This window comes from Equus przewalskii, chromosome 11 (genome assembly GCF_037783145.1).
Source record: "Equus przewalskii isolate Varuska chromosome 11, EquPr2, whole genome shotgun sequence".
Lineage (NCBI taxonomy): Eukaryota > Metazoa > Chordata > Mammalia > Perissodactyla > Equidae > Equus > Equus przewalskii.
In genome coordinates, this window is record NC_091841.1 from 14,505,249 (window position 1) to 14,525,739 (window position 20,491).

Sequence of the window (20,491 nt, forward strand, 5' to 3'; positions counted from 1 at the left end):
GTCAACACAACATAATCCTGGCTTTAGCATGTGAATCATATAAAATAGTCTTTTTTAGAAAAGAATCCGTTCTGAAAAGGAAAAAGAAAATCATAGCCCACTTTTCCTGGTGTTCTGTAATTCTCACGAAAAAACAAAAAGTGAACTCTGCCCACTGGTAATCGGGAATATAGCTGATGTGATAACCACCCAGCCACAGCCCCTGACAGCCTCAACATCTCATTTGTGGTGTGTTATGCATGAAGTTTCATCCTCAAGTTAGTTCTAACAAAACAGAACAAAGAATTAAAATATTAAACATATAAAAACATGTCAACATCTGGGCATTTTTCTTTGCTGTGGATGTGATGTTCTGGTTAAGTCCAGAAAGGTTTTCCTTTGGAATTAGGTGATGTAACCATTTGTCTTCCCAAACGTGCTCACTGGGGCAATGTTTTCATAGATTGTCATTGCATTGTGTTCTGGTAGATGAGATCTAGTTTTGAGTCCCTCTGGGATATGATAATATGCAAAAAACACTGATTAAGGAAAATATACTGGTCTTATTAGAAAAGAAGAGAGAGCAAATGAGCACAGGCTCCAGAGATTAGCGCCAAAGGTTATTTTCAAACAGATAGCCAACCCCCCAACCCCACCCACCAGTGAACATTTCAAGTTAACATGTGGCAAGAGGTATGGCATTCTGGTGAAATCTGAAACCACAGAGGACAAGAATCACATCATCAATGATTCTCAACCACAAGGGCAGACTACTCACATCTCTCCTCTCCAGGGAGAAATACCAGAATCTTGGAGAAGAAGAAAGAAAGAATGTGGAGGAAATAATCCACAGGTACATTCAAACAACAGAAAGTCCAACAAGGTTTTCTTGGCTATTGAGGATGTGCAGAATAAAGAATAAATTGTGGTTCTCAACAGAGAGGATGAGTTAAGGGAGATGATCGGGGTAGAGTTAGGTGGAGACCACTGTTCAGGCAAACATATCAGAATCTGCAGGTAGCCATTAGAAAGAGGAAGAAGAGGTATATGCTGACACAGAAAGATATCCATGATGTCATAGGAGAAAAACAAAATCACAGGGCAGCATTATATATAAAATAGGATCCAATTTTTAAAAAATACTATGTGTATGTACATGTGTTTTTCTACAGAGGTACGTAAAGAAGCCTATAAAGATATACACAAACTGTAAACATTGACTACCTCTAGGAAGTGGGATTGGGGAAGAAAAAGTAAAAGAGAAAAATATACTCTATATAATCCTGTACTGTTCAGTTTTTTAATATGAACAGGTTTATATTACTTTCAGAATTTAAAAAAGAAGACAAGCAAAGACTTTGTAGCAGGTATAAAATTTCTATGTTTCTCAAGAGATACAAGATTGAGAACTACTACTCTATATAATCATAGCAGAAAAAAGCAAATCTCTACTCTGACCAACACAGGAGGTGAACTCCTCTTTCCACCACAGCCACACCGCTCACCCCACAGCACACAATGTACCCAGGCCTCCAGAACATTCCCTGCTAGACTCAAAAACACAGCGCATATTCATAGAGTTCTAAATTGGTACAAGGCGACAATCTGATGCAAAATTAATATTCTGCTTTCATCCTGGCCCAGATACATTGAGCCCTACAGCACTGAGGAAGGCTGTTTCCCAATGTATTTGTTGAGAACATGCCTCAAAAACAATGTTTATCAGGACCATTTTGGGGAAAGCCAAATCTAGCAGTCTTACACAAATGGCAGCATGGATATTAAGCTTCATTTTCTCAATCGTCCAGCCATCTTCTCTTAGCTATGCTAATTGATATTTTTAACATTTACAAGGCTGGGTGAGGACACATTGCTGCATTAATACTTAAAGCAGCATTATGCTATTTTATATCATTAATATTTGATAAGTCCATTTCATTAGTGTATGTTAAAGATGGTCAGACTTTCTTAGAAACAGAGTGAAAATACCAGTTCTAAGGGTTTAAAACCTGGAAGCCAAAGTTCAGAGATTTGTTAAGATTATTTGGTGAGTCATGGCTGAGAGGTAGGGATCCTGATATCACTTGGTTTGTAGCTCCATTGCTCATATCAGAACCACTAAGGCACTATATCAGTTAATTCGACCCACATTAGTTTAGCACCTTAAAGAAATCCAGGGTTACCTCACAGCCAAGAGCCAAAAGATCTAGAAGGGTGAAATATCTTAACACAACTGTGTGACACGATGCAAACTTTCAAAAACAGATGGGAAGGTTGGACTGTCCAACACAAATCTTGGCCTCACCTCTGTTTGCACCGTTAAAGGCATGTGCATTCGACGGTCATACACAATCCCGTACACATCCACAGTGTTCTCATTCTCTATTTGATAGATAAGATGATCAACGGCAATGAAAGTGCCGGTCCTTCTAATCCCAGCACTGAAAGACGGGAAAATGAGCACATCACCATGGGTTGCCTCTACTGTAAACTCTCAGATTTCCCCAGTTGTACATATATCTTGCTCTCCTCCACTATCGGGCTTTGAGGGCAATGCCCAGGATCATTAAATATTTGCTCAGTTGAAACCTCAGCAAGTCATACTATGCTAGCTTGGGGCTGGGGCCCAAGTTCTAAAGCATTTTTGAGTCAAATGCCACGAATAAAACACCTTGCTGGAGCTTCTTGTTTCTCAGTCTAATCTAAGTTGCTGCATAATCTAGGATGTTGAGTTTCATCAGTTTATTCACCATAGGACAACAAAGCCCCTCCTTTCTTCTGTCCTAAATTAATCCCTTTAACTTTAAAGTTAATTTCTTTCTGTTCTAGAGGAGGAGGAGCAAAATATTTTCTGTAAAGAGCCAGATAGTAAATATCTTCAACTTTGCAGACCAAATAGTCACTTTCTGCCATTGTAGAAGGGAAGTAACTATAGACACTATGTAAACAAATGACCAAGGCTGTGTTCCAATAAAACTTTATTTACAAAAATTGGCAGCTAGAGAGATCGTGTTGATGGTTTCATGGGTGGATACTTATCTCCAAATTCATCAAATTGAATACATTAATTATGTACAGCTTTTTGTATGTCAAAAAAATACTTTTAAATACATAAATAAAATGAACTGGAGAAATGTGTCTCAACATTGTTAAACACCAAACCAAACACTGAATGAAGAAAGCAAGTTGCAGAATGATGTATCGATCACAAAGTCTGGCAAAAATTTAAAGCTACATAAATCCATAGAGATACGCATATATGTAATAAAATATAAAAGCACACAAGAGAATGATAAGATCAACTTTAGGACCACGTTTACCTATGTAGAAAGGAGAATGGGATAGGAGACGAGTAAGCAGAGAATTCAATTACATCTGTAATGTAATATTAACAAAAGGAAACATATGTGGCTTCATGATATGCTTTATTAAATTAGTATTCTCCTCTATATTTTTGCAAAGTTGAAATATTTTACAAGAAAATATTATAAATAAGAAATAAATTAAAATACATTATGGTTTAAAAAAATACAAGCAGTCAACCAGACCTTTCCCATGGGCTATAGCTTGCCAACCCCTGTTCTAAAGTCTCAGGACCTAAGGACTAAGTCCCTTATCCAGACCTGTCCTGAATTTGTAAATTCCTTTTGCATTTCCTCCTGTTTGCTTTTCAAAAGTGTCCATATCTATAATTATGTTTGAAATTTGTCATATACAGAGTGCCATCTGCATACCCGCAATGCACCAGAACCAGCAATTCAGGAGGACTCTGCTTCATGTAGTCACGAACAAGGTACCAAATGTTGATGATCAGGTCAGTGGTGTCAGGAATGCCATGGTCTGGCCATGAGGTGAAATGGAACTGTTGTAGAGGGTGACTCTCACTTATCTGGATCTAAAAGCCAAAAAACGAAATTAGATCCAGAGAGAAAGGCTCCCTAACAACATCAGAAAGGCAAGTGAAATCAAGTGGTCCTTGAATGCTGAACTGCACGGGGCAGCTGAAAGGCAGCTACATGGGAGTGCTTACTACTAAAAATGAGAATTTTACATTAATATAACAGCTGAGAAAGTGTTTACACACACCTTAACGTGCTCATCAAATCCTCATCATATGCCCAAGGGGGAGGGTTTATTAGGCCCTTTAAAGACGAGGCAGCAAAGGTTCCAACAAGTGAAGTGACTTCCCCAACACTCAGTTCAGACGTAGCTGAAGTCCCTCATCCTCTGATTCTGAGTTCAGATCTCTTCCCCACCGGCCAAGCTGCCTGTCAATAACGTACTCACATTCTTACACCTTCACCTCCTTAGAGCTTCATAAACCCCATCCCTGAGCCCACCTGGGAATGTCACCAACCAGAACACCAAACATGAATTACACACATACAATTATGATAATTGGTCTTCATAGTTCCCATCTTCCAGAGAATCTAATAAGTGAGAGGGAACTAGCAAGCACCAAGTAAATATTTAGAACTGAGAAAGGACCCCTGAAAGTAACCATCCATTTCAACATCAGCCAGACAATATAAAGTGGACCTTGTTATAATAGAGTTAATTATTACACAGATTGGTAACATGTACCTCTAATTACAAGAACTCTGCCCAGGCTGGACCATTGCTGTCCCTGATTCAACTGTACTCATCAAGCCCACACTGGGGCACTGACCTTTCCTGTGTGCCTCCCACCCAACTGCAGGATTTCCATCTCCTTTATGACAGCTACCTGTTGACCCTTATTTATTCTTTTAAAAATGTATCTACATTATAAAAGCAGTGCATCCACATTATTCAAAATGTGGAAAATAGTAGGAAAAACAGCAAAAGTGAGGGGAGTGGGCATTACAAAGTCTCATCATCACAACCATTAACATTCACACATTTAACCAAAAGTAGTCATCCAAAGAAAGCAACCAGCCATGAGAGATAAGAGGAGAGAAAGATAGAGAGGGGCATTGAGGGGGAGTCAGGTTTTTCAGCATTTTCTCTGCAGAAGGGCCAAGGGGCCCAGATTAGGGGCGACAGACAAAGGAAAAGTTTTAGCTCTATTATGTTTCCACTTCTAAAAAGGAAAATATATTCGTGCATTTTACGCAACTAAAAAGTAAAATGTTACTAAATGCTATGTGGTATCCTGGATTGGCTCCTGGAACAGGAAAGGGCTTTAGTGGAAAAACATGAACTCCAAAGTCTGGAGTTCAGTTAATAAATAATAATAGTAACAGTAATTTCTTTTAAATGATGTGGACAACTCCACTCACAATTTCCCTCCACAATGGCAAATGCCAAGCAGTGAAAGTAACCCCTCCATTAAAAATGGGTGAAATCTACAAAAATAAATATGACATTTTAAGGGATTCTCAACTATTATGAATTGCGTTAATGTGGCCAATTCAGTGCATAACAGCTTTGACAGCATCTCCAGGAGAGGAACTGAAATATGAATTGAGGTCAGAGCCTTGGAGACACAGCACTTAATAAAAATTTAATACTTAATATACCACGTTACATTCTTTTTTTTTTTTAAAGATTGGCACCTAGGCTACCAACTGTTGCCAATCTTCCTTTTTTTTTTTTTTTTTTTTAAGGATTGGCACCTGGGCTAACTGTTGCCAATCCTTTTTTTTTTTTTTGTGCTTTATTTCCCAACCCCCCCACCCCCACCCCATAGTTGTATATCTTAGTTGCAGGTCCCTCTAGTTGTGGGACGTGGGACGCCGCCTCAACGTGGCCTGACGAGCCGTGCCTTGTCCACGCCCAGGATCCGAACCCTGCGCCTCCGCAGCTGAGCGCGCAAACTCAACCGCTCGGCCATGTAGCCGGCCCCCACGCTATATTCTTGATTTATGAAATCAAGCATAACTCTCAAAAATTAGAACCTAACCCACTAACCCCCCATGAGATTCAGCTCCACTGAATATACATCCGGGCTTTTCTTTTATGCACTATTCAAAATATGCATAAAATTTTCTCTCCTTGTGGGGCTGGCTCCGTGGCCGAGTGGTTAAGTTTACGCGCTCCGCTGTGGCGGCCCAGGGTTGGGATCCTGGGCGCGGACATGGCTCCGCTCGTCAGGCCACGTTGAGGCGGCGTCCCACACCCCACAACTAGAAGGACCTGCAACTAAGATATACAACTATGTACAGGGGGTTTGGGGAGATAAAGCAGAAAAAAAAAAAGAAGATTGGCAACAGTTGTTAGCTCAGGTGTCAATCTTAAAAAAAAAAAAATTTCTCTCCTCGTATGTTTCATTTAATTGTATACTAACTTCTCCTTATGGTAATTATGTGGTCTACATAGCCATCATTTCTAATAGCTGAATTATGATATACTGACTAGATAACCCACAGTATAGTTATCCATTCTCCAAAAGCTAGATATTTGCATAGTTTCCAAATTTTCCCTCCATTATAAATAATGCTAAGATTCATCTGATAGGCCTTCTCATATATTTCAGATCATTTCTTTAGGACAGATTCTCAAACTTGGATCCGTCAGGTCAAAGGGGAATGGACATTTTTATGCCCTTGATATAAACTGCAAAGGGTTATATCAATTTACATGCTCATCAAAAGATATTAAGTTGCTTCATGACACTGCTGCTATTTTTAACAGTCTTATAAGAAGAAAAAGGACACATAAACTGACTTCCTAGAATGCCTACACAATTTAACTGCATTTGTTTTCATAACTTTTGGGGGAAGGGAGGCCATGTGTTTGAGCCCTGGAATCTTCCTGATGTAACTGTTATCATAAATTGCTCCAACAGCAATTTTCCACTCCTGATGCCATATTTATAACCAAATAATCCAAAAAAGCCTTTGTTTGTAACAAAAATCCTATAAGTAAGTCACCTAGAAGGGGAAGGAAAGGAGTCACTGATGCTGAGCCTTGCTAAGATTCCTTTTATTCAAGAATAACACAAAATTCTCCTTTATATAAAGCTAAAGTGTTGCCTTAGAGTGGATGTAGATATGAATTGTTCCATTCTGTATAGAAGAGAGCAAAAATATTTTTCTGATGCATTAAAAAAATTGGTTAATATCAACGCAAAATGTAATATCCCAAAGTTAATTTATAGTAATTTTATGAGAGACCTATCCATCCTGACTTCTTACATACACGTTTCATTGTGAAGTCTCTGATGGTTCATTCTGAAAGAACAGTTTCTGACGTCATTGCTACAGTTATGTCCCAGTAGTCCTGAGTCTGCTTGGAGGGGCTGTACTCCTCACATGTGGTCAAGAATAAAATTGGATTCTTACACAAAGACTCACATCATGCCATCTGCCATCACTACAGCCTCACAAGGGAGACCAGATATTGAAAACTGAATAGTCCCTTAGGTGGGTCCTGTTTTAACTCTTCAAATTATTTTAATTGATAATGTATATGTTTATCATTTATAACTGTTGACAAGTCTTTTAAAATTGGGAATTTTCTGATAAAAATCCAAATTTCTGTATTCTCTTGAAAAATCAAAATTTGTAGCCAAAACTGAGCTGACATTTCTACATGAAAATTGATTTAGAGCAGCTGTTCCTTCACAGGTGACACAGTGCCCACCCAGTCCCCTTCAGCCCCAACAACAGCCAATCTACAACTGTTCACCAAACTAAACTTCTCTGATTGACCCATAACCCCAAGCATCTAGAAGAAATGAGAAGTTTCCCCAGTTCTTTTAGATACACATGAGTTGGAATATAAATACAGACACCAACAAAGAGGATCAAATGAAACCATTTCTGGGTCTTTGATTTTTATAAGGTCAGTGAGCAGATGTGAACAGAGATAAAAATCAGGAAACAACTGCTCTCTGAGAACATCTGAACCCCCATTTGGCAAATGACTTAAAACACAGACAAATACACACCTTCCTGAGGTGTGCCCCACTGCAGGTGATTTCCAAACCAGATAAATTACCTGACTCACCAATGAGGTTTGTCTACTTTAAAAACAGATGCCTTGGTCCCACCTGCAAAGATAGTGACTCTGGCAGGGGATCTGTATTTGTTTAAAGATCCTGGTTTCTGGACCCCTGCTCCATCATGGGAGTAGGACACACATTAACCTTGAGTTGATGCCCAGCTTGGTCTCTAACTAGCTGGAATTTTGTTGGTACTTTTTGGACAAGTTCTTAAACTCTCTGAGCCTTAGTTTTCCCAGTTATAAAGTCATAACATTTCCCAGGGTTGTTTTAGGAAAGAAACAACATATTCGGAGTATCTAGTGCACTGGCTCCCTTCCTCTTTCACCAAGAGTCAGTAACATCCACTTCTCTCCTGACTTAAGATGAACAAGAGCCCATCTAAATTTCCCTCGTCATTCTCCATAATTTAAGTACATCATTTTCGTTTGTCTAACTGATGTTTATGAGAATGTTCCATATGCAAGGCTGAGGCTCAACAGCAACATAAAGTTTATCTGCATTCATAAACAGTGCTCTTTTGTTTGCATAAGAGCCTGTTCTCCTGATGTGAAGAAGTGGCCGCAGAACCCAACTTTCTGTATCACAAGTAACATGAAGGTGGGACCACCTCTTACTGATCTTTGTTACCTTTCCCTCCTCCAGCCCCAGCCCCTGGCTCCACCATATACATACTTGGGGCTGGATAAATATCTGCTAAATTAAAGTGGAATAGAGAACATTAAAAGAAATGACGCCCAACGGGTTCCCACTATCCCCCAGAACAGGGCTACTCAAAGCGAACACCCTAGAGCAGCTGAGGCAGCAGCACGTGGGAATTGTGAGAAATGCAATTCCAGGCCCCACCACAGCCCTTCTGAATTAGAAACCCTGGATGCCGAACCACCTTCCAGGTGATTCTGATGCAGACTAAAGTTTGAGAACCATTTGCTTAGGGACTTGACTCCTATCCTAATTCCTTGTGTAACGAAACTACGTGAAAAAATTCACAGAGCAACATTGCATCCCATTCCTCCTATGCATATTTTCTTAATTTAGCGCATTATCAATTCTCTTTGATCCATTTATGGAAACATGGAACTTTATTACTAGAAGAAATCTTATCTTTGATGGAAGTGACCATAGGATTCCAGGCCATCACAGTGGGGAGGAAACTACTGAAACTTATCTGGGGAGAAGTCTGAGATTTTGTGTAAAGAAAGGGTTCCAGTGCTAAAAAGTAACTTTGAAAATCACCGATTTGGTCCAATCCCTCATCTCACAGATGAAGAACCTGGTTGCATAAAGACATGATGGGCGTGCACCATCCACAGAGCTGATGAAGCACGGAGCTGTACCACGAACAGCATCTTCCCGCTCCAGACCTGGGAGCTTTTCCACTGCACTAACCCAACTCCTGCTATTTACTAACCCCAGCTGCAGTGACTTACTGAATAATGGACATACATATTTGTCCACTAAGGAAGCTAAAGATAAAATCATTTTTTAAAAAACTTTTCTCTCAGAGAAGAAAAAGACATTCTAAAGACAAGTTTCTAAGAATAGAGGTACTAATGTTTGGAGGGGTGTGATTTTTTAAAAGACAAATGGTTTTGAAGATCATTATGCTTCCACCACAGTAAAAGTGAATGAATTTTTTTTTTAAAAAGGTACTTACCCTTCCCTGTTCAACACATTTGGTCAACGTAACAACGGCGTGTATCCTTTTTTCTCCCAAACCATACGCCAAAAATCTTTTAAGGTGTTGGATAAAGGTCCTTGCATGGCAATAAAATCTTTCTTGTAATGGTAGCCCTAAAAATGGAAAGCATGTTCAATCTCAAAGACACAGAAAGAAGAACGTTGAAGATTTCATCCTAATGAGCCAGTGCTGTGGGAACATCTCCCTACTCAGGAGTGTGTTTTTGGCATTGATGTAATCATCAGTTGTATGGATCTGCACTGAAAGCTTGACATGGGAAATATCATCTACAACATTAAGAGAAAAAGCATCCTCATTAGAAATAAATGTTTGAGGAGAGTTATATACAAGAGAGAAAAAGGAAGTACAAAATGGTACAATGGGGCTTCTGTCACACCTTGAGAGCTTGACATTTTACAAATCTGACCTCATTTAATCCTCACAGTTACCAAATGTGACTGTGGCACACAAGTTACATGATTACCTGGGCAGAGCTAGTAAGTGGCAGAGCCAAGGTTCCATCCCAGCAGCCTGACACCTGGGCCCAAACTCAACCACACTAGACCACCTTCTCAGATGAAACAAACCTTCCACCATTAGCATCCTGGGGTGTGTGCCATGAGCCAGGGAATGCCCTAAGCAATTTTATTTATTCCTCAAAACCAGCCTACTATCTTGTATGCCCATTTTACAGATGAAGAAACTGAGGGTCAGGGAGATTAAGTGATTTCTGCAAGCAACATCCGCTAAATGTCAGAATTCAAATCTAGTGCCTCTCCCACTAGGAATAAAAAAGATTGTCCTAGTGGGTAGACACTCAGGTAAACCTTTCCACACTTTTGACACTTTCTCTATTCTCATAAAAAAAGTTGTTATAAAAAGCACCAAATTCAGGAATAAACTGAATATATAAGACTACTATCAGTGGAAGTATCCAAAACATAAAATTCTGATGTTTTCTAAATGTTATCATCTCAAACACACACACACACACACACACACACACACACACAAACTTGTCCAATTCAAGGAATAAAGCAATATCCTTAAAATTTCACGTGACAGGCTGAGGTATAAGCAGCACCACCTATGTTTTCCTTTCTTTGACAGGACACTCTCTCACTCTCCCGTGGACAAAATAACAGAATAATTCTAAACCCAGTTACCAATGTGAGTTTCAGCCTAAAATATTCACAGTAATAAAAACAATACTGGAACTCTGGATCTGAAAGTCCCCACAGATATTCACAAAAACAGGCCCACAATCCCGAGTTACCCCTAGAAGGGCAGCGTTGGGGCACGTCTCTCCAGCTTAGTTTCACAAACACTTCTCTCAGAACATGGGTCAATGTCTGCTGTCAGTACAACAGGGGAAAATGAGGAGAAAGAATACAGTAGCTAAAAAATTCTGAATCTAAGCAGGAATTAATGTTTTAGGCCAGCAAGGAAAAACAGAGTTTCAAATAAAAAAGACAATGTCTCCAGTTGTCCTAGAGTAAAAGTTATCAGTAAGGCCTACAAATTTGAGCTAAATAAGAACAAAGCTTTGATCTACTGACACATCTTTCTGTGCCCTAACTCCTGCTCAAAAGAGAAGCCACAAAGAACTTTCTATGGAGAACGATTTACGTTTCATCTTGATGGATGACATGGTAAATAGTTCTCACTTTAAACTCAACTTGTTGTTATCCCTGCAGGTTGGGCTGCAGACATTATTAATTCTCAATAACAGGAAGAAATCCAAATATACTTTGTATTTAGCTGTGGAATGCACTCAGCCAACCAGAGATGTGTCCGGAAAAGCAGAAAATAGTACTCCCTGCCTGTCCGCCTCCCACTCCATTTCACTCTAGAAATATATTGACTGAAATAACAGAGTTGCAATATAGAGGGGTTAAGAGCACAAACTCTGATCATTTCCCTGAATGACAATGGGTCCAAAGCCTGGTCCTGCCATAACTATCTGTATGACTTTAGACAAGTCACCTGCCCACTCTGTGCCTCATTTTCCTCATCTGTAAAATGAACCCTCTACTACTTATTTCATAAGGTTGTCATGAGGACTGAATACAATGGAATATGCCTAAATCAATGCTTAGCACATGGTAGGTGACTAATGAATGGTTGTGGAAGTGGCTAGTTAGTACCATTGATGCACTTCCCCTCTACTGTTAGAGCTGTGATAGCCAGTGTCAGAAAAAAGGGGAGATAATGTGGATAAACCAATTTACATGGCAGAATATTATTATAGCGATTCTTTCCTCTATTCTCATCTGGTTCAGCTGCATATTCAGGTAGACTAATTCCAACAAGCTTCAGATCCTGAAAACCAAACAAATGAGTTGTTCATTTATTTAGTGTTCAGATATTAGTCCTATTGAGCATAGACTATGACAGAATAAACTGGGAATACAGGGATATTATGGGTTAAGTTGTGTCCTACAAAAAGATATGTTCTAAACCCTGGTACCTGTGAATGAGACCTTATTTGGAAATACAGTCTGTGCAGATGTAGTCAAGACAAGATGAGGTCATACAGGAGTAGGGTGGGCCATTAATCCAATATGACTGATAACCTTATTAGAGGAGAAGAGACACTGAGATACAGACACTTGAAGGGAGACAGCCATGCAGAGATGGAGGCAGGCATTAGAGTCATGCTGCCACAAGTCAAGAAAGCCTGGAGCTTCCAGACGCTGGATGAAGCAAGGAGGGATTCTCCACTAGAGTCTTTGGAAGGAGCAAGGCCCTGCTAAACACCTTGATTTTGGATTTCTGGCCTTCAGCACATGAGAAAATAATTTTCTCTTCTTTTAAGCCACCAGTTTGTGATATTGTGTTATGGCAGCTCTTGGAAACTAATACAAGTTGTGAGCAGGATTTCAATAATGGCAGAGATGCTGCTGCAGGGGCAGCACAGGGAGGGTGAGTGTGTGTCACCATTGTGAGGGGCATTTCCTGGGCCAGTTTTAGGGGGAGAGCATATGAAGACTGAAAAGCAGGAACTCTTTCTGTAGGATTTCGCATAATACTCAGGAGCCAACCTCAACCACATAGTTGTCAAGTCCCAACCCCCTAAATACCCTATCTGGTTTCTTTCCAGCTCATACAACCTCCTAATTATTCTAGATAATAGCCCTCTAACTTGAAGTCCCAGTTTCTATGTCTCTCTGGATAATCTTCAGGTATCAACGAGATTAGACATATAATCCACTAGAAAGAAGATACCCTTTAGTGCTCACAGCCAACCTGGTGACAGTGTGACTCTCGGGAACATGCAGGAGCTTCTCTCTCCCTCCAAGAGGGCCGCCCTTTACCCAAAGCTTCACCATAAGACAAAAATGGGCAGTTTTCCAACTTTCAGGAAAACGAACTATAAAGCAATTAAAAACACAGTATTTACAACCACATACCTCATATTCTTCTGCAACCCGACAGTTGAAGTTGGCTTGCTGTTTCTTAAAGTAGGCCTTGAAATTCTCCACTTTGATTAATTTGGATCTAAGAAAATAAAATGATATATTAGGATTTTTTTTACATTCAATAAAATTCATACTCCAAATAGAAAAATACAAGTTGTAAAAAAATTAAAGAGGTTACTCGCTTTTTAGGTCTCCATCATAGAAAGGGAAAGAAAAATACACAATTAGAAAAACTGGCACAACCATGACTCTGAGAACTACATCTCTTCGCAAAAGAACAAAAACTATAGTATGATTGGGGATCATTGGGGGAGGGGTCAGTATAATGTTATTTACAAAACACTGAAATCTAAATCAGGACGTTTGACTTCTAGACCCTATCTGTCACTGATTGGCTTTGTGACTTTGAGCAAGTTCTTCTCTTCTCCTAGATCTCAATAAAGCATTTTCTTCAATCACAAAATACATATTTATTGGTAGAATTATTGGTGGAACCATAATTTCCATAGTAGAACGTGGCAGGAAGTTAGCTTCAGGAGACTAATGAACACAGATTCCTTGCAGAATAACAAAGCCAGCAAGAACTTTTGGAGGATGATGGCCAAATGTGTCAATCAGGAAAAATGACAGCAGGTTCCATCAAAAGTCCCCTAGACGGTCACCGAACAGCTTGGGGATTAAATGTCTTAAAACAAAGTTCATCACTCAAGAGCCTTACTTAATTTGAGAAAAGGACACTTCACTGTTCTTTGCATCTTTCTTCTGATGAAAGAAAAAAAAGAACCATTAGACAAAAACGTTTAATTCTGTGATTTGCTCCTTTCATGTGTCTACAAAATGGCTTTTCCCTGGGCATGAGTTCATACATGACACTAATCCCTAATGGTCTAAGCAGCAAATTCTGAGAACAAATCTGTGAAGTTACTCTCTTTTACACCATCTAAAAGTATGGGAGAATCTTACTCAAGCAACTTCTAGGAAGTCCCCTGGGTAAATATATATCAGCAGCATTACCTTAATGTAAACTGAGACTCATTATTTCATTCTCTGCTTCTCCGAAAGACTTTCTGATAAGTTAATGGAATAAACCAGAAAATAAATCCAGTGTTGGTAAGGCGGTGGGGCACCTGGTGCCCTCCTGCACTGCTGACTAAACTCGATATTGGTATTTTTTAAAAAAACTTTCTGGAAGGCAATTTGGCAGTACAAAATTGAAAGCATGCATACCCACTGACACAGCAACTGCCAATCATTGATTGAGCCTAAGGAAATAATCATTAATGTGCCCAAAGATTTAGCTACAAGGATAAGTATGAGGGGGAAAAAAAACAACTGAAAACATCAGGAAATTGGTTAAATAACAGCCATATAGTTCAATACTCTATAGCCACAAAAAGTAAAGAAGAAACGAGGCCTCCACAATGTCTTAATTGAATACAGTAGGCTGGAACTATAGTATAATTCCATTTGTGTGTGTGTGTGTGTATTTCTGTGGGAGTTCTGTAATCGTATCAATGTTAAGAGTACTTTTATGGGGGTCCTGCGATTATAGATTATCATTTTTATCTTTTTTTTTTTTTTTTTTTGGTGAAGAAGATTCACCCTGAGCTAACATCTGTGGCAATCTTCCTCTTTTTTTTTTAAATGTGGGTTGCCACCACAGCATGACTGACAAGTGTGTAGGTTTGTGCCTGGGATTTGAACCACGAACCTGGTGTGCCAAATCGGAGAACTCTGAACTTAACCACCAGGCCATGGGGCCAGTCCCTGGATTATCTGTTTTCTTGGCTCTTCTTTTCTGCATTTTTTTGGCCATAAGCAAGTATTACTTCTATTTTAAAAGTAAACAGTAAATCAGTTTTTTGACTTCTCCCTCACCAAAACAAAATGAATAAAAAAAATCAGAATCTAATGCAAGACCTGGAACCTGAGCACCGTCTGTCAACTCAGTAGGGGAGGTGACAGCAGAAGAACCAGGTGTAGCCATGTTAGAAACCCTGGGCCAGGATGAAAATTCCCTGGCAGGTAGGACCTGATGACTGAGAATGAATCCCAGCTGATACACAGAGTTCACCTGCCATACGGTTGGGCAAAAGGGTATGCAATGAAGAGCAAAGATCAGGTTCAAGGACATTTCCACACTTCCTACACTCAGCGTCTGCATCCTTGCAATGAGCTCACAAGACCTGCCTCACAGAAACTCATGAGTGAGAGAATTCATGGGCAGCACAAATCGAGGTACACAGTTCACGCTCAAAACAGAATTATTTTTACTATTTAAGGACCCAAAAGGGTAGCTGTAGATGTAAAATAATAATAGCATATAATGTACAAGACACTGTCAAAGCACCTTATTTATTTAATGCTCTGCAGCATCACAAGTAGGCACTGTTATTATCCCTGTATCATAGAATGCCATAGGCTAAGCTCCCTAACAACCAGTCAGAGACTGAGCATGTGTTCAAACTTGGCTAACTCTAAAACAAAACCTCTTCCCAATAAGAAACTGATTTGTGAACTAGAATACACTGTTTGACAGTAGTACCCTACATTGCAGAGTCTACCCATGACCTGATGTCAGGGTTGGGATCCACTTTAAAACCTCTAGCTTGGGGGTTGGGATGAAATATGACTGGCTGGAGAGTCAAGATCATAGATGATGGAAACATTGGACCTCATTACACTATTCCTTTCAGCTGCGAGAATGTCTGAACTTTCCCATAATTATAAAGCTCCCTTGAAAAGTAGGGTCTTCTTATTAACATAAGCAATAGTCACCTGTTCTCTCCAGGAGACGAAGCCTCCCAAAGCCACAATAACCAGGGCACCAAAGATACATGCAAAAACTGCTCCACAGCTGACACCTGGGAAAAGTCCAAATGGGAGGCACTTCAAGAGGTGTTCACAACCTAACAACCTGAGAGAGTGTGTGTGCGTATGTGTGTGTGTGTGACAGAGGACAGTTAAATCACTTTGAACCTAAAACCAGTCCAGGCATTTGGGAGTGGGTTCCTTGTTCCCAGTCTACCACTAACTGGATGGTCTGAGGAAGTCACTCCTCTTCTCCATGTCTGTTTCCTGAACTGCAAATTTAGGGAACTGGGCTAGATCAGTGATTTTTCAGGTTGTTCTTACCCGCTGATTTCTTTCTTCAAATGAAATTGCGTGTAGCAGCCCAATGAATAAAATAGAAAACCAGGCAGAAAACCAGGCAGAAACACTTAGTTGAGGTAGGGGTGGGACCAGGGAGCATCTCAGGACTCAGCCATGTTTGATGGAATAACTACTGTTTGAAAACAACTAGAATTGATGTTCTATGTGGTCCCTGCCACCTCTGACTCTTTGAGACTAACACCCATGTACAAGCAGCAGGACCTACAGCACCGTGCTCAGGGAACATAAAATCCACTTGTTTATTGGGAAAGGGTATGGGGACTCCCTGAACTTTGCTTCTAGGACAGGAATTCTTTCCTGTAGCCAATAGCTACTGAGTATGAAAACCAGACAAAGTAACAAACCAGGTGGCCAATTGTCTGTGGCCTGAAAATAAGGCGTGTATCCCTTTGTGTCCTTGAAATTCATAAATCACTTCCCTTTGTGCAACAAAAGACAGGAGTACTTGACAAGGAGTCTGAGACCAGAATAATAGGCCTGCCTCTAAGCCACTTTGTAACCCTGGGCAAGTCACTGGGCCTCTCTGGGCCTTAACAGCCCCATTTCTAAAAGGAGGGTTGGACAAGACTATTTCTATGGCTTCTGCTGATCTCAATATTCAAAGGTTCTATGCCTTACAAGTCACAGTGCATGTCTGGCACATGGGCACACAAATGACTACACTGAGACGAAAAGGACTAAATAGTCTTTGCAGATTGGAAGTACAACTGGCACTCAGAGAAGGGAGAGTGGGGGGGGGGCAGGGGTGTTGGGACCTCAGAGGCAAAAGCTGAGCTGGGCCCTGATGGCCAAGTGATATCTCAGCCTCTGAGAGGAGAGATGAGGCTCTCAAACCTTCCCAGGGGCCAGAGTGCAGACACCCGGCCTTCTGTGGACACTGGAAGCAAAACCTACGGAACTGCTAACAGCACTGTGGTTCTTCCTCTACCTGGATCCTGGGCCAAGAAAACAGCATCTGAACAGCGACTGAAGGACATGTAGATCTTGGCCCTATCTATGAGGCTGTCATTGGGAGGCTTAAAGGTAACATTGGTGAAGCTGGCCACACAAGCCCTGTGGGATGACAAGAGGAAAAAGAGGTGGGTGAGATGTGTCCAATGCCTCAGGCATGTAAAGCTCTGCATGCAGAAGGCTCAACCACAAAAGACCAAGAACCAGGAGCCATTACCGATAGGAGCCCAGGGGTTCCAGCTTCCCGTTGTAATAGCCGTGTGTGGTTGACTCATTTCCAAAGTGAACTTCATATTTCAAGACTTCAGACAAGCCCTGAGAATATCACTTACCTTCTATTGTTATCAGGTATGTCACATTGGTGTCTGAGGCACCCTTTTTGAAATCTTCATATGTATATCTCAAAACATCTGCAGACAGATAGGTAAACAGCTAAGAAAGGCACACAGGAGGAAAGTCATCAGAAAGTGATATCAAAGACGTAAGTCTCCCATGCACCTAAATAATGATGTTGACACTGGATGACGATGATAGGTACCACCTCTCAAGGATGCTCTCCATGCCAAGATTTAGTGATATTGGGTTCTAAGTGCTTTATTGACATCAACTCATTTAAACCCAACAATAATCTCAACACATAGGTTTACTATCCCCATTTTACAGATGACAAAATGAAGGCACAGAAAGCTAAAAGGTCTCCAGGCCACACTGCCTATGTGGCAGAGCCACAATTTTAGCCCAGCTCATCAGACTGGGAGTGTGTGCTCTCAGTGACCACAGGCTGGTATTGGTCAGTTTGGGCAGTAAGCAATAATGCCTCCCTCATCTAGCAAAGGTCTGAGCTTGGGATTTTCTGAAAACCTTCACAGCAAAATGACTGGGTTTGAAACAGTACAAAACAAAAAGACAGAGAGAGAGATCTAAACATCACTTGTGAAATTTTGCCACAGGTATTCTGAAATCAGGAAGCCGAGGAGTTGGGCATAGGAAGCTTCAGTTTCTTGATATTCTCTGGACATTAGTTTCTCTGTAAAGGAACTTCAAGGTCCTGGGATTAGCTTCAACTTTAGTGGGAGCCCAGTTTGAGGCCATCTGGACTTTAGAAATTTGTAACTTCTATTTAGTTGTAAAGCTCAAGGGGTCAGAGGTTAAAGAAACAAATATTTACACATGAGTGTTACTAAAGACCCAGGGAACTAGGTTTGCAGGTTTTTAGTCTTAGTCCCATACGTGCCAGGTTCACTGTAGGGGAACCAATACCAGGGCTGATATTAACTAAGAGCTGGTAACATTAGGGGATCCATTAGGAGAAAAGGGCCTGAAACAGAACAAAACAAAATATGATCACCCAACATTTAAAACCAAAAGGACAAAATTACTAAGGAAAGAATTTGCTGCAGTGCCTTCCTCAGGATCTGACCTTGATCAGGAAGCTGTATGCTGGGCTCATGCAAAGTAAGTCCAGAAGCAAGGGGCAGGAAAAGGAAGTGGTGGAGTGCAGAGAGGGTAGATCTCTAGGGGAGGCTGCCTAGCTCACAAAGACCCCTTCAGTGTGGCAGACACGTTCCTGAGGACAGGTTCCCTGCAACCTTAGTGGTTGAAGATAACCTGCCTTTTCTATCTTGCTCCAGCCCCACCTGACACAGGTGAAACCAGAGGGCCGGGATCCTTATCCTGAGAACTGGAGAAGAAATAAGGTGAGAGAGAAACTTTGTGGGTGGAACTCTAAAGTGGGGACTTGGGAGCTGTACACAGACATCTGCCAAGCACCTGGCTTGGCACCAGATTGGTCCGTCAGCTGAGAACAATGATGGGGCAGAGACAACATAGACAGAACACACTTCCTCCTGAGACCTGGCTGCATTCCTGCTCCACGTCCTTCACACCAAAGTCCTTACTTTTGCTGCAGTTGGTTTAAAACAGCACCTGGAGAAACCCAACCAACCCTCTTCCTAGAAACCAGGAAAGCCCACACAGGAGCATTCCATGGGTGACCTTCATGATGAGGTACCTCACCTTTCCAAGCTAGGCTTGTGAATCCGCTCTCTGAATTAACACAAAAGGAAGAAAACACTGAATTAAAGATGATCCCTCTCCACACACTCTCTCTCTACCTAAACTTGTATCCCACGTGCAGTTGGGGTGATTTCTTATTATACTCAAGATCAGGGAGACTGAGAAAACTGAACTCCAAAAGAACCACAGCACAATTCTCCAAACTTGCGCTGTCCAATACGGCAACCACCAGCCGCACGCAGCTGTGGAGCACTTGAAACGTGACTAGTACAAATTCAGATGTGCTATACGTGTGAGATAGAGACTGGATGTCAAAGACAGTGTGAAAAAAGAATGTAGAATATTTCATTAATAACTTCCTTTATACAGATTACAGGAAATAACATTTTTAATATACTAAGTTAACTAAAATGTGATTGAAACTAATTTCAGCTGTGATTTTCATGCTTACTTAATGTGGCTTCTAGAAAATTTTAAATTATACATGAGACGTATTATTTTCTATTGGGCGGCACAGCTCTAAACCTGCTTTGGCAACCTCTCATGTAACTGACAGCAGTGGCCACTTGGGGGCGCTGTCCCCATGTCTGTCAATGGCCTCCACGGAGACTTCCTAACACAGTTCCCAGCAGCCCCTATGCTCCAGGGGCCTCTCTGCCAAGTACATGGTGTCCCTTACCACCGTCCCCCACCACCCAGCACACAGTAAGCAGCCAACAGATGTTGACTAAAAGACCATCATTCCAACTCTCTCAGATTTACCTACCCGCCAATGCTTCCTACCTCTCTCAGAGAAAATTCAGCTCTAGTTTTATGTTAAATTAAAAACATGTTAAATTTGTACATTAAACAAGCATGTTAAAATAGTACATAAAAATCCACCTGAGAAAAGGCAGCTACAGATCACGGAGTGAGAGAATCACTGGACTAGATGAGAAGTGGGCATTATCCACGCCTCCCACCCATGGTTCAGCTTCAGGAATGATGAATTCTGAGGAGCTGGTCCTCTTCACCAGGCCCTGCGCGCAGCCCTGAGACACCAAATCAGACACGGTTTCTGTTCCTCAGTGGCTTACACCCACTGAGGAGATGACAGCAAGAAGCAGAGAACTACAAAAAAGTACCCATAAGGGTCACTGTTTCTATCATGTTCTAGAGTGCTGCAGAAACCAAAGGAGAGTGACTCAGGGCCATCCTGTGCAACTGTGTCCTACACACTCCACGGAGCTTCAAGCACATCGTAGTCCGTATGATGGTGTCGCCTGGAATTGTGCAGTGCATCACCTGAGCGGCCACATATGGCAGCTCTGCAGTGGCCTTCCACACACATTACCTCATCTA

At 41.0% G+C, this 20,491-nt stretch overlaps 1 pseudogene; it reads right to left on the reverse strand.

The window, feature by feature from the left end:
• Positions 1-259: 259 nt before the first annotated feature.
• The window catches only part of LOC103544365 (receptor-type tyrosine-protein phosphatase eta-like), a 29,501-nt pseudogene continuing 9,269 nt past the window's right edge, over positions 260-20,491 (reverse strand).